Source organism: Phodopus roborovskii, unplaced genomic scaffold (genome assembly GCF_943737965.1).
Source record: "Phodopus roborovskii unplaced genomic scaffold, PHOROB, whole genome shotgun sequence".
Taxonomy (NCBI): domain Eukaryota; kingdom Metazoa; phylum Chordata; class Mammalia; order Rodentia; family Cricetidae; genus Phodopus; species Phodopus roborovskii.
This window is the reverse complement of record NW_026126480.1, coordinates 25,031,730-25,047,136: the sequence shown is the minus strand read 5'-3', so window position 1 is coordinate 25,047,136 and position 15,407 is coordinate 25,031,730. Positions and strand designations below refer to the sequence as shown.

Sequence of the window (15,407 nt, the reverse complement as noted above, 5' to 3'; positions counted from 1 at the left end):
TCTCTTATTATGATTAAAAGCTAATGTCTAGAAAATATACTGTTTGTTTCTCTATACTCTTTACTAGAATCAAAGCAACTTGAATAATATGTTAAATTTTATTTAAAAACAGCTAAGTGATAATCATTATTCTGCATATATATATGTGTGTGCAATATGTTTATACACACATAAACATACACACATTCCCATGAGGCCAAGCCTCAATTTGTATTTCCTAGATAATCTTACCAGTACCATCTTTTACAGAAGTATGTTTGTTTCCTGAGTCAAACCCGTTTGTTTTTCAGGTGTATCTGAGTGCTTCACTGCTGACTGGAGTTAAGAATATGATCTCCCCTTTACTTATATCTGCTAATGTTTCTAGAACAGTTTCAACAGCTAACATTTATTGGTTATGCTACAATACCAGGCAGTGTGTTGATCATTTTATATGGATGTTCTCATGTGAAACTAGAAAAAACTTTTGAGGGTATGTGTGTGTGTGTGTGTGTGTGTGTGTACACTCTAGTTTTATTGGTGAAGAAACTGAGCACAAACAAGTTAAGTAATTTTGTTAAACTATGTAGTTTACAAGAGAAAGAATGGCTGTATTAGGATATTAAGTGCCTGGAGCAGTGCCTGGTATATAGAAAGTCAGCTACTTCGTATTGTTTTCTGAGCTAGTTAGACTTTTGGTGTGATAAACACCATGACCAAAATCAACCTGGGGAGAAAAAAGGTTATCTCATCATGCAGAGAGTCTATCATCAAGGAAAACTAGGACAGGAACACAAATCAGGGACCTGGAGACAGGAACTAAAGCAGAGACTATGGGATAGAGTTCTCCTTACTGGCTTACTCTCTCAGACTCATGTTCAAAGGCCTTTTTTATATCTCTCAGGACTACCTGTCCAGGCATGGTACCACCCACAGTAGACTTGGCTGGGCCCTCTCACGTTATCCATTAAATAACAACAACAACAACAAAATAACAACAACAACAACATGTTCTATAGACATGCCCACGAGCCCATCTGGTGGAGGCAATTCCTTAATCTAGTTTTATTCTTCCTAGGTGATTCTAGTTTGTGTCAAGTTGATTAAAAAAAAAAAAAAAAACAAACCAGCCAGCACAGCAGCTGTTACTGTTCTTGTGGTAGAATGCTTGTGGTCCGAGTTTCCACCCATCCTTGCTGACTCTTCGTTTTTATTGTGATGACAGTCTATTCTGGAGGTGGAGAAACTAGACTAGCTGTCCCAGAAACCTAGCCTGTGAACCTAGTACTTGGAGATTTGAAACTGAACTCCTTTAAACAGTTCACAGAGTGCTGAAATGAAGCTCGCTTTGGGTGCTATGAAGTCAGAAAGTGTTTTTGCTGCTATGTAGGAGGTGGGAGTGTGGAGATGAAGAAATAATGAGGATATTTATAATAATCCTGGGTAGAACATGATTAGCTTTGTATTTTAAAATAGTTTAGGAGAGAATTGCTATGGCCTTTGACCATAGTTTTAGAGGGTATTTCAACCCATGGTTGGCTGGCACACTGGGGCCTGTGTGTATGGAAGCAGTGCAGCAATACAGAGAGTGGGCTGTGGGACAAAGGCTTGATGGCTGGGATGTGAAAGAGAAGGGAAGGAAGAGGGCGGGGGTTTCAGTGTCTCCTCTGAGGGCACACCTGCAGAGATCTAAAGCCTCCCACTAGGCTCTGCCTCTTTATTTGGAGTGTTGTCACCTCCAAATAATGCCTAGCCTTTAAACATGGGGGGCTTGGGGGACATTTAAATTCCAACATACAGTACTTGTCAACACTGCCCTGTGTGCAAGTGTGGCTGGTAGGGATATAGATTTGGGATTTACAAAGGATTGACAGTTACAATATCTAATCAGAAGGTATCTCCAATCTCTATATAGAGATCCCCCAACAGGCAGAGACAGAGAGGGAGGAAGGGAAATAGAGAAGGAAAGATAAAAGGAGCTAGGGTGAGAGAGGAGACAGATGAGAGGGGGTAGCAGTGAGGAAGGAAGGAGAAAGAACCCTAAGATGGAGTCACTGGGAAGATTGTTGAAAGGGAACAAGAGGCTTTACTGAAGTAACTTGAAACTTTTGAATGCAGTGGAATACAAAGGAGGAGACCTCCAGAAGGAGAGTGACTACAGCAGCAGTTGGTGATCTCATAAATCTGAGTCCTGCTGAGAGTCTGGGAAGAAGGTGAGATAAAGGAGAGAGCATTTACCGTAGTTACAACAAAATACCACCTGTAGCCAAGAGATCATCTGCTCTGCCAATGAAATGAGTCAATAGCACCTTGTTGCTAAGGCCATGGATGGTCAAGGATTGCTATAAAGATGATGAAGGAGTCATGAGAGACAGAATTTGCTCTAAAACAAGGGATGGGGGGCAATTCCTTAGTGGAGATTGGCTGCCCCCTTTAAAATTTATTAGTTCTCTCTCTCTCTCTCTCTCTCTCTCTCTCTCTCTCTCTGTGTGTGTGTGTGTGTGTGTGTGTGTGTGTCCCAGCATCCTACAGTGGGTGCATTTGGAGGCCAGAGAGCAACTTTTGGGAATTGTTTCCCTCCTTCCATGGTATACTCAGGTCATCTGGCTTGTGCAGCACACATGTTTATTTACCAATGAGCCATCTTACTACCCCCTATTTTTCTGATAGAGAAAATGCAAACACACTTATAAATAGATGTGAAACAATTAGGAAAGAGGAAGAAGGAAGGGAGAAAGTTGAAAGAAGACACTGAAAAGAGAGAAATTAACACCCTTGTTCTTGAAATATTTTACTTGAAGACTTTTGCTAGGTGTGTGGGTTTCCTACAGCTGCTATAACAAAGCACTGTAATCTGTGTGGTTTAAAAAGATAGCTATTTGGGCTGGAGAGATGGCTCAGCTGTTAAAGGTTACACTCACAACCAAAAAATAGTTACTTAATGTTTCACACTACTAGAGGTGAGACTCCAAAGCCAAGGAGCTGGAGGTTCATGCTCTTCCCGACACTTTCATTGTCTGTTTCTAGTCTCTTACAATTTTGTGGCATCACTAGTTCCAGATCTAAAATCTAGAGTTCATGTTCTTAGGGGAGATGAGTGTCAGATTTCATGTTTGTCTGTTAAGCTTGCAAGTCAGTGTTTTGTGTATCAAGTGAAAACAGTTTTAAAGAGAATTTGGAATTTGCAAAATATACAAAAAACAATTCAAACAAGAATAACTTATATTCTAAAGTGTTGGACATGGCAATATACACCAATATTGGAAGGTTAGGGTCATGAGGCAGGAAGCTGTCAAGTTTAAGGCCAGCCTGAGTGCATAGCCAAAGCCTGTCTAAGAAAACAAATAAACAAAAACCCACAAAGGTACACTACAATAGACAAAAATAAAAATTATAAGCCTAATTTTTTAGTTCTTGAAACCACTACCTTTTAAGAAATTTGATTACATTCTAACTTCTGTAATCTAACAATAAACACAGATATAAAATTGTTTATAATCCATCCAATCATTGGTATTTGTGTCAGTTTTAATTAATACTTAGTTTGAATTATGACTACTAATAAGCCAGGATCATAACACTGAAGGATTAATATCTATAATTTCACTGGCAGATCAGATGAGCTCTCAATTATAAATAATAGCAAGCTTTGACTGTGGTGAATACTATTCTTTACATAATAGCAGTCTAAACTGTCTTGTGTGTGACTGGTTAGCTCCTTAATGTTGTCACCACTAAAGTAAAGGGACAACTGGCCACTTACAAAGTAGAATTTGTCCTTTTCATGATCCTCTGTTGCTCAAGCTTGACACCCCATTCTGCCCACACTGCTTGGTAACCTAGTTGTTCCCTCTCAGAGACAGCATGCTCTCACTGCCATGATTAAAAATGGGCCTTCTCTCTTTGGAGGTTAAGAGTGTGTTGAATAACACATAACAAGAAATATATTTTTGGTGTGGGGGAGGATAATAAAATAATTGAATTGGACAGTTGTTATTTATAGGATTAATGTATCAATTACTAGAAATGTAACTAGATGTGACAAGTGAGGACCCCTTGGTGATTGATTGAATGCTGATTGTATTTTTATAGGTTATGTTTTAAATTTGAAGTACCAAGGGAAGTCCTTTAATGCCTCCCAAGTTGTGGGGTGCCCCTATGAGTCTACCCTTTCTTGTACAATTATTTACATGCCATGTCCTGAGTAGTATAACATGGGAGCATTTCAAGAACTGAAACTATTACACCAACAATATCCTTGGGTGATTGGATTCACTACAAAGCTAGAGACCCCATCTCCTCCCTCACCGTCCTAGAAAAAGACTGGTTAATTTGAGACCTTAAAAATGAGACAGATGTGGCCAGGTGGTAGTGGCGCACGCCTTTAATCCCAGCACTAGGGAAGCAGAGGCAGTAGGATCTTTGTGAGTTTGAGAACAGCCTGGTCAATGAGACTAGTTCTAGGACAGCTTCCAAAGCCAAAAACAAAAACAAACAAAAAAGAGACAAATGTAAGACTAGATTTCAGGTTTAGGCAGTTTTATGGCAGATGCACCTGTTGTAACTGACAGTGAAATCTCAACTCTTTAACTACTCACTTTTAATGTCAGCTTCTGAAGAGAGGGGTGGATGTTAGTGGTGCTGTGGGCCCTATTGAAGCTAGTCTAGTTCAGTTCCCAGCACTCAAACAACAGCAACAGCTAATTTGCATTGTTTCACTATCAGTCACAAATTGCTTTTGAATCCTTTGACTTGATGGTTCCCACAAGTCCACCTTTGACTATAATTACCTTGGTATTAGCCTTTTCCCTAAGAACAGGAGATCTGATTTTTCCAAGAGCTTTGCAAGTGGTGCTGATTCTTTTCATTGTCCTTATGTCACTGGGTGGGGTCAGATATTTGTCCCAAATGAAGTGGTGTTAATTAATGTTCAGTTACTTCGGTTAAGATAGGCTTTTGCATTGTTAGGAGTAGAAGGATCAGGAGTGAAGAAGACATCTGGAAACTGTGAAATTAATGCCAGTTGAATAAAGCAGTCTTTATGATGGCTGGTTTGCTGGACACAGTCTCTGTGGTAGTTGGTGTGCTAAGAGTACTTAGGGAAAAATTCCTGAACAGTATTTCCTTGTTTCTAAAAATGTTTGTCTTTACTTTTTTTTCCTTTTTCCTCCCCTCCCCTCCTCCCTCTGACTTCCTCCCTCCTCAAGGTCTCACCATGTAGCCCACCTTAGCGTCAAACTCATGATCCTCCTGCCTCAGCCTCTGAGTGCTGGGATTGCAGGCATGAACCACATACATATCTTCTTTCTTGTCCCAAATTATTCTCTCTGAAGTATTCTATGACTGTTATACTATGAAAAGTGTTTGATGATGTCTGGATGGGACCATTATATCTATAATAGTAAAAGTGACAAAGAATTGAGAATTCCTTCTATAATCCAAAAGAATGTAGAAATTGAAAAGTTATCTATGATGAATATTTAAACATAAAATCAGAGTCACAAGGAGGCAATTAAGACAGTAGAAATGTTAGTAAATTTAAGCTACTACCAGCTGTTAACATCAACATCCTTCACCGTTGTGGAAAAGGTGTGTGCACCTGAGCTTCCTCAGCTCATGCAAAGCCTTGATCTGGGCTCAAATACACCCAAAGCACACTCTCCTTTTCATTTATAATCTCTGGCTCCATATTGCTCTTCCTTGGGTTCCCCCCCCCCTTTTTTTTTTTATCTAGTTCATAAATGTGGATTCCTTTCTTTCTGTTTTTAGGACATGTATCTTAATTCTATTTTGAAATGAGATTCTTGTAGGGTATTGGAATTTTGCCTAGCTATTATGAAATAACTGAACTTTCCCCCCAGCTGTTTAAATTGTTTACTTTGGGAATTTTCCATGTTTATTCCACAGACATTATCATGATAGGTGTAGGGTCTATGGTGTGCCAGGTACTGTTTGAAGTAGGATCCCTACATCAGCAAATAAAACAGTCTTTGCTCTCACTGTTTATATTATAGTGGTTGAGGAAGGAAAGGCATTACAAATAACAAACATGGAAAGGAATTGCAGTCTGCAGAAGATGTAACTGTTAACAAGAAACACCAAATAGATGAAAGGAGTCAAGAGGCCAAGTGGAGACCTTCCTAGTTTATTATATAGAAACAATACTGCCTCAAAGAGAAGGCAAAGTTTATACTGAGGCCAGGAGTGAAGGAGCCAATCATGCCCCTGAGAGGAGATTGTCAAGATTACCTAGTGTCCTAAGGTAGGTTTGAACTTGAGGGTACAAGAGCAGAGGCAATCCCAAGGTAGGTTCAAGGCAGGTGTGCAGGAGCAGAGGCCAGGAGGCCAGCATAGTTATGAATTGTGAAAGGAAGCATGCATCTGACTTGAGCCATTGTGAAGAATGGTGTGACCAAGGATGAAGGGAAACCAGAGAAGAATGGGTTCTCAGCAGAAAGTGATCTTTGTTTCAAAAAATGCACTACCTGCTATACTGAGTGTGGATTGCATAATGGAGACAACAAAATGACATACTCCAAAGGACTTATAAACAAGAGGAACTTATTTCTCATAGTTCCGTAACCTAAGAAGACCAAACCAGGCACAGCAATGCCATATGTAGCAAGAGCCTGCTTTTTCACACACAGCCGTCTTCTTACCCTCACCTCACATGGCGAAAAGGGTGATGGATCTCTCTCTCTCTGGACCTCTTATAACAACTCTGTACTTGAGACTGAATCACCTTCAATAGATACACATCTCATAATAGCTCACCTCCCTTATCCTCACCCTAGGATAAAGGAGGACTCTGCGGGAACATGGACATTTAAACCGTAGCAGACTTGTGAGTAATCCAGATGACAGTTAGTGGTATCTTAGATCCTTGAATGACTGAACCACTGAAACCATCTCTCATTGTGGACGAATGTAACATGAATTGATTGAATTAGATAAGTCTTTCCTGAAGAAGTAATGAGTAAGCTATGATACTAAAGAATAGAAAATAATAAGATAAAAGGGTTAGGGTAGGGTAGCAGAGGTGCACACTGCTTTACACGAAAGAAAAGGCATATAGAAAGGTCCTGTGGTGAGAGTGTAAAGTCCTGTTTTGAGAGCTGGTTGATTTCTGGTGAGAAAAGCTTATAGTGCTGACATTTGAATACTAATCACTTGATATGCTCCACTTTTTTTTTTTCTCTCCCATCTAGTCTGATGGAGTTAGTTCCTGTTTATTTTTTATTTCAAAGCTGACAGAATTGAAAATTTCCGGGAATAAGGCATCTTGCTCAGGGTCTGATGGCTAAGAATTAGAAGAGTCAAACCCTTGTTCTCTTGGTCAGAGGGCCAATTAAGTGGGAGCAAAGACCTTTTTCATCTGATGCCATGTCATTAGCAACATAAACTTTTGACAGATGCTCAATATTTTCTGGATGAATGAATGAGGGGATACGTCGGAGTCAAGGTGTATTCCCTCTGAAGTCCATGATCAAGGTCTGAGCTGACTCATATCAGGTGCAGGCTGGTAAGTGCTGCCAGATGTCTCTGCTGTATGTTTTGAAAGACACCAGTGACTGGGGTCAGTGCAGTTCAACAGGGTGAAGCAAAGACCTTGCTGGAGGCAGGCCAGCTCTGAGGGATGGGCACTTACAAAGCAGCTTCCTAGGAGCTAGGGCAGAGGTAGAGGGTGAGAGGACTTCCTGGGGCACTTTCTGCTGCACAGCATATGGCCATCCATGCTTTCTCTGCCCCACATCCTGTGTGGATTTTCTCATGGCTTTCTGTTAGTTCTCTCTCTCATGAATATTTTCCCCACCGAGTTCTCTGATATCTTGAGATGCACAGAACTTTTGACAAGTGGTTCTGCGCCTGGAAATGAGGTGTGTGGCTTTACTTATGCCCATCATAAGCTTTTCTCAGCACTGCCATATACCCTACTCTTGGGATGCAGGCCGCAAGCCTTCTGATCGCCTCCACTTCAGCTCACACAGTGCAGGCGTTTCACTATCTCAACTATTTTCTTTTACCATTTTCTCAAGAGAAAAACTGTAACCTCTGTTTTTTATGAGGAGACATTTGCACTTGTGTTTTTTAAAAATTCCATCCCTACCAGAGACTGTCTTGTTTGTGGTGTCTGCGGGTAATTCCAAAATTCCTGTTTTGCATCATTTTAGCTTTGGTCAAATTATTTGTCATTTTAAAGTCAATTTATTTTTTTTATTTTTAATTCAAATACAATTATATCATTTTTCCCTCTCTTTCCTTCCTCTAACTCCTTCCATTTCCCTCACTTTCTCTCAAATCCATTGCCTCTTTTCCTTTAGTTATCATTGTTATGTATAAATGAATAATATATAAGTGAAACCTGCTGAGTCCATTTAGTGTTGCTGTGTATATGTTTACAGGACTGACTACAGGACTGACTACTTGGTATTAGATAACCAATTAGGGGGATCATCCTTTGGAAAGACTAATTTTTTCTCTCCCTGAAGTTATTAATTGCTTGTAGTTTTTCATCTGGGGGCAGGGAGCAGCTGGCAAGATTTCCCCCATCCACACTGGAGTGTCAACTGGTGTTGGAATTGTTCAGGTCTTGTTTAGGCAGCACATTGTGAGATTTCATGAATGTAGCTTTTCTGTCATATCAAGATACAACTTCACAGCACACTTCCTGGTCCTTTAGTCAATTTCCTTTCTTACATAAATATTTTTTCTTATTATTTTATTTTTAAAAGTCTCTCTCTCTCCTTTCCCTCTCCCTCTGTCTCCCTATCCTTCTCTTGTTGCACTTGTCTATATAAGATACCTTCCAGGAGTCGGTTCTTACCTTCTGTCATGTGGGTTATGGGATTCAAGCTCAGGTCATCAGTCTTGGCCTAAAGTTACCTCTACCTCCTGAGCCATCTTGTTGGCCCTTTAATCTACAATGTTTTTCCCGCTAACCTTACTTTTGTAGTGAACCAGTTATAATAGTGCTCATTAATATACTCTACAAGCTGGACAAATATTCCTATACTAGATGTTATCACTAAAAACTATATGCACAAATCATTAACATTTCTTAAGCGTTTTCCTCTTCTATGCCAACCTTCAGAGTATTTTTCTTTCTTTAATGATTAGAACCTCTTAGAAACCATCTTTACATTCTATCTGCATTTCCTTACTGTCTGTCCATAAAAGTTTAACTCTAATGAATCTGCTGACTTTAAGACTACTGAATATTCCTAAATTCCATATTTATTGTTTTTCCCTAGTTCTTCTTCTTTTTACTTAGTGGTAATTGATATTATTGGCTAAAAGTGGCTTTGCATAGTCCTTAACATGAACTTACTCAAAAAGGTTTTAGTAAGTGAAGGAGCTATTATTTCCTGCTTTAGATTAATTCCTTTTTGGATATAGGCTTTCCGAGTTTAGGTTTTTGTTTTTTGTTTGTTTGTTTTGTTTTGTTTTGTCCCCCCCTCCCCAGTCTTTCTTGGGTCTGGTGTTCTTGTGCCTTTTAATGCTATATGAAGGAATCCTCCTCCTCCAGCTCCATCCTAAGCGGTAGCTCTGTGTGCCAAGTGAGAAAATCCAAGGGTCAAAGGAGGTAGTAACAGGAAGTTGAAAGTACTATCATAGAGATAGCTGCTGTCTCAAGCAGTGTCCTCAAAGCACAACTGAGACTTTGGTCTTTATTCTAAGTGACATAGGAAGTCACTGGGGGAGTCAAGAAAGAAACAGATGTGATTTATGTTTTTTTAAACTATTTTTCTATAGGAAGAATAAGCTACAGAAATGCAAGTATGAAACTTGGACCTTAGGCAGCAGACAGATACAAAAGTGTTTAGATGAAACACCAGGCATGGACTAGAACAGGAGCAGTGGAGAGTGTTATGTGTGCATAGGTTAGAGGAAAAGAAACTCTTATGGTGGCAGGCAGTCACCCCAATGAGGTTTGGTGAGTTGGCAAAATCTTTCATCACAGGTGCTTTCTCCTTTGGTAGCTACAGTCCAGTGCCCATGGCTCAGTAAGCAGAGTGCCAGATAGATTTACAGCCTACTCCATTCTTTATTGAAACATCCTGAATAGGACAAAAGAGTGTTAAGAAACTCACTTTAAAGAGGGCACCCTCACACACTCGTGAGTGCATACACGCATGCCTGAGTGTGGGGGACAGGGGATGACATCATTCCTAAGGTGTTGTACACCTTGGTTTTTGAGGGAGAGTCTCTCATTGAGTTTGGCTTGCCAGTGAGCCCCAGCATCCACCTGTCTTTAGCTCCTCAGCTCTGAGATGATAAGAGTATACATCATAAGTGGCTTTTCTATGGGTTCTGGGATTGAACTCAGGTACTCAGGTTTACATGACAAGTACTCCACCTACTTCTTACCCATCTCAAGCTATACCACACCCTAATCTATTTTCTATTTTCATTATTCTCATCCAGATCCTTATTACTTCTCGCATGTTGAATATCTCTAGCTACATTTTTAGGCCATGATGATTCCTCCTTTGCTTCAGTAATGTCTGAAATGATACACCTGTCCTTTGTTACTTCTTAAAGGAGAGAAAGATCAGATTATTTCATGGCAGTCTTTTTATAGATGTTATTATACTAAATTCCTGAGGTCTCACACTTTATTATGCCAACAAGACCTAGTCATGACTTTATTTCTATGGTTAGGAGACCTGAGCTAATGAACGTAAAGCTACTGGGTGATTTATATAACCTGCAAGTGGATTTGGGGAACTTTGTAAAGTGCTGCAATGTGCTTGTGCTTGAATTGCTAACTTAAACTACAAGGAAAACTTTAAAAATTCTTAGTATTCTTATGTGCTTCTTTCAATGATATCTTGAAATAGTGTAGTGCTGTGGATGAGGCCAGTTGAGCAACTGCTCTCAGGTCCTCCACAGCAGCAGTATGAAGGTAGAGGAGGTCACGAGTTCCTCTCATAGTCTGCAGTCCACTGTGCTAGGGGCACATGCAGAAGCTGTGCTAATTGCCAGCTTGTTTTCCATATGGTTCTGTTTTAATGAAGCATATTTGATACAGATGGTTGGAAAGTAAGCTGGGTGATGTCTAAACTGCTGTGACTGATCCCTACCAGTCACAGTGCCTCAGTAAACTGTCTTCATTTACAGCTTCTTTTTAAAAGTTGAAATGGGGCCCACATTACCAAAACATTTCTTCTTTATTTGCTCTCTAAAAGAGAGATCATATTCCCCCTTATTCTAGGCCAAAACTATACTCCAACTACTCCAACTAAGGTTATTTTATTCTGTGGGGTCTCTGTTATTATTTTTTGTTTGTTTGTTTTTTTGGTTATGCCTAGGTGAGGTAATGAGCGTTTAAAAAGATTATCCACATAGGTGCTAGCACTTGGGAGGCAGATGCATGCATATCTCTATGAGTTCAAGGTTAGTCTGGTCTACACACACACACACACACACACACACACACACACACACACACACACACACACACACACACACAGAGCTCCAAGCCAGCAAGAGTTACATAGTTAAGACATTGCCTTAAAAAGCCAAAGTAAGAACAATGAAAAAGATTGCTTAAGTCATGGAAACAATTGTAACAAATGTGGAAATTAGTGTTGTTCACATGAAAATACATCTACACTTTCTATAAAGCAGAGCAAGTGCAGGTTATAAAAAACTATTTTATTTACATTTTCTTTTAAAAATATGAGTATGAGGGGTTTTGCTTTTGTACATGTCATCACACAACCTGTATGCCTAATGTCATAGAGATCAGAAAAGGACATTGATTCTCCTGGGATTACAGTTACAGACGATGATTGTAAATTGCCACTTGCCTGCTAGGAACTGAATCCCAGTCCTCTGGAGGAGCATCTTAACTACTGAGACCCCTTTCCAGCTCCTGTACATTTTCTATATCTTCTGCAATAAGAGTAGACTTATTAGATGCTAATAGTAAGTCAAAGATGAAATTAAGGATAAACTGCCCAGCAATACTACAAAAATATTTTTCTTTCTAAAAGGCATGAATATCAATATATAGTCACCATGTTTGTATTTGAGCTTTAGGTAGAGTTAAGATGTGTTATTTTGGATAACACTGATAGGCTGGTGTTCTCTGAGTATTTTATTTTGGGATGCTTATAAGTAAAAGTGCGTGATTATCTTCATATTTGCTCAAGAATATAGATAATGCTTTTGTCAGATGTGAGGCTGAATTCTGCAGAGCAAAAGGGAAGACATGGTCCAATGGGTTTGCATCTATTTTGTTGTTGGTTTTTTTCTTCTTCTCACATTGTCACTAAGATATCCTCTTTGTTATCTGAATTAGACATCTGCTCAGTAGCAAGGCTTTTTTACCTGATTGTGTGAAAAGTCTTGGTTGAATCCATTAGGCCTTGGAGGCCCAGGAATCTGTTAAGTGCCACTGAGCTTGAAAGACATAATGTCCTTGGTCTGTTGTCTCTTCTTCTTATGGATATCTTTGATAAATAACCCTGATGTAGGCATGGTATAGAACAAGCACTATTATATTTTAATCATTATATAGCCCAAAGGATTAAGTCTTGGAAATAACTCCTCATATTCACAGAGAGATTGAGATGCCATACAAATTTAATTTCTTGCTTGACTTGTTTATCTTAGTGCAAAGGATCTGTATACTGAAATCTGCTAGAAAGTGTGCCACCCCCAAGAAACTAGTGTGTCAGAAATCTTCTAGAGTCACCTCTTGACTTTCAGCTACTTCTCCTCAGCTGCCTTTCTACATACAGGCCAGATAATGTCTGCTCCAAAGTACATGAATGTGTGTGGGGAGCTGTACCAAGAAGACCCCATGGCCACAGACACTGTCACCTTAAATAAATGTCAATGTTGAAATTTTATATGATTGGAAAGAAATGCACATTTTCACTTTTTTCTAGACTCCCATTTGAAAAATATAGTCTGTCACTGTTGTCTCATGTTGGAAGATTTTACTAAGTTTTCTTTCATTGTCCATGGAAAGCAAATGCAACCCCAAAGTAGACAAGGGAAAGCAATAGTCTTCTTTCTTTTAACATCTTAATAACAGTAGCTTGCCAGTCTTAGTCTTTTGTTTTTACCTTTTCCTAAATCTATATTTACTCTGAAGAATTTTCAAACATGGTTTAACATTTGCTGGATCCAGAGCTTTAGAGGTCACAGTGAAAGAAGAACAATTGCCTATAACAGTTGACAGTTGTTAGATAGCTGAGCCTTTTGCAAGATACAGTGCATTCCCCAGTATTGGTTAGAACAGAGCTGGAGAGTTACTTTTGAGTAGGGGTTCACCTTGAGAAATCTCAGAAATTTCTTAAAGACCCATTCTGTCCCCTCTTTTTTTCTTCTTGAGGAATATTTCTTAAATTTTCTAACTTTAAGCTTTGTGAAAAGCAACTTCCCAGGTACACTGAGGTGGGCAGCTTGGAAAATCACCAACATCATGCATGGGGCAGTAGTAATGGAGCAGGGAGCTGAGATGCCATCTGCCCAAACTCGGGTAAAGACCAAAGAGACCCAGCTTTTCTGTATGATGCCTGAGTGTCAGGTGCCTTCGAGGGATTTTATGTCTCTCTTGGTTTCAGGAAAATACTACTCTTGTTCTAGATCTAAAACAAGATATTTGGTTAACCTTTGGGTTGAAAAGTTTTTGTTTTTAAAATTCTGTGATGTAATTTGCTCTACTTCAACTATTCTTTTCTGGTCTTGATGTTGTCTTCAGAGAAGTAACCGAGCTCAGCTTTGCATTTAATTGTAATAAAATACTGCCCTAGAGAAGAAAGAAATATGCATTGTTTTTACTGGTTTATATGGAAGCACATAGAACTGCAATAATATCTTAACTATGGTGTGTGTAGACCACTCATTTGAATGTTATGCAAATCTTTGTTACTTTAGGGCAAACAAGCTACAAACCCATAATGTGTGGTGTGGTGTGGTGAGCACATGCTATCAATTGGATAATCATCCTTGTGAGTTCATCGCATTTTATGCAGGGAAGAGCCACAACATCACACATAGTAATATGCAAATGACCTAACAACAAGCAGCCCTACTCTGGAATACTTGGTGAGTTAACACACTGGATGGTTTCACTTCGTGTGAAGTTGCACTGGTTGATAATTGAAGATATATTTAAGATTTATATTGTCTTATGCATTGAGTTTCTAGAATTTCCTGTGAATCTGGAATGTTAATATAAATGTTCCTATTGTAGGGTGGGAAGCACCCTGTGTTGATTACACATGTTACAGACCAGGCTTGCTATTGCTGGGAGGCTGTCTTAAGTGAAAGTGAAAAAGGGCATTTGTTTAGCTGCATGGCAACACAAATATTTCACTTAGTGAAGACTGACAATGCCTCTCTCATTATGGAGGCGGGTGCCAGCTTGTAAAAAGAAGTCTTTTGAACTTTCCATCTTAGTTGAAGGTGCATATACTTAGATGCTCAAAGCTGGGTATCCAGCTTCTATATAATTTTATCCACCATTTTTACTAATTCCATAGAATTAAAAGGAAATGAAAGCCAAGGATACCTGGTCCACTAAACCCTGCTATGAATATGTGGAGGTGTCTATCGATTAGAAGCCAAGCTTGAGCCACACATTTCTCTCTTCTTCCCAATTCTCTTGTCCCTGATGTCCTTCTCTTAGGGCTCTTTACTATATTTTGCTTGACAGTGGAGACACTGGAGGCATCTGCCTTAAGATAACAAGCTCCCTGTGGGGCTACCTCTGCCTGAGTCCCACATTCCCAAGATAAAAATGTGATCTCACACTCTCCAGTCTTTTACGATGTGTTTGGACCTCAGGCCCTTTTCTTCCTCTTCTTTAAGGAAACAGAAGACTGACACAATGAGGACCATCATGACTTGTTTAAAATGGCATGCTTTACACATTTTGATGTACACAAGGCAAAGCAATGTGTGCTCTGCCTCAGGAGTTTGAAGATTAAGGGCTGTACAGACTCTGTGGGGCATGATCCTTCTGTGTGCAGTGCACATCAGTGGCATCACCAGGACATAGTAGTGTGAAAGGAGGACAGCATTTGACATGCCTGTGTCTGTGACGTAGGGATTGAAGACTCTAGTCACTCACATGCATAAAGTACAAAGACCATGTAGACCAGTAGTCTTGGAAATGTACAGTTTTTTCCTTTAATTAAACCAGTCTTTTAAAGTGGCATCAGGAATGTTAAAGTTTGTTTAAAGAACCTTTAAGATATTTCAAGATATTTCACCCTTTTGTGAGTAAAATGAGAATAGGTTGGATGCAGAATAAACTATGAGGAATAATTTGTAATGGGCAAGGCACGTTAAAATTACATGCCTAGAGAATTAAGTGAAGATGTCTTTGCCTAAAGAAATGGAAAATAAAATTGTTGAAATTTCTGTGTACTAATATCTGTACAAGGTTTAGGGTATTGTGCTTCACA

At 39.4% G+C, this 15,407-nt stretch overlaps 1 protein-coding gene across 11 annotated transcripts in view; it reads left to right on the top strand.

Moving 5' to 3' along the window:
• Positions 1-15,407, top strand: part of Sox6 (SRY-box transcription factor 6) — a 580,992-nt gene that overhangs the window by 172,368 nt on the left and 393,217 nt on the right. The gene's annotated exons all lie outside the window — the stretch shown is intronic.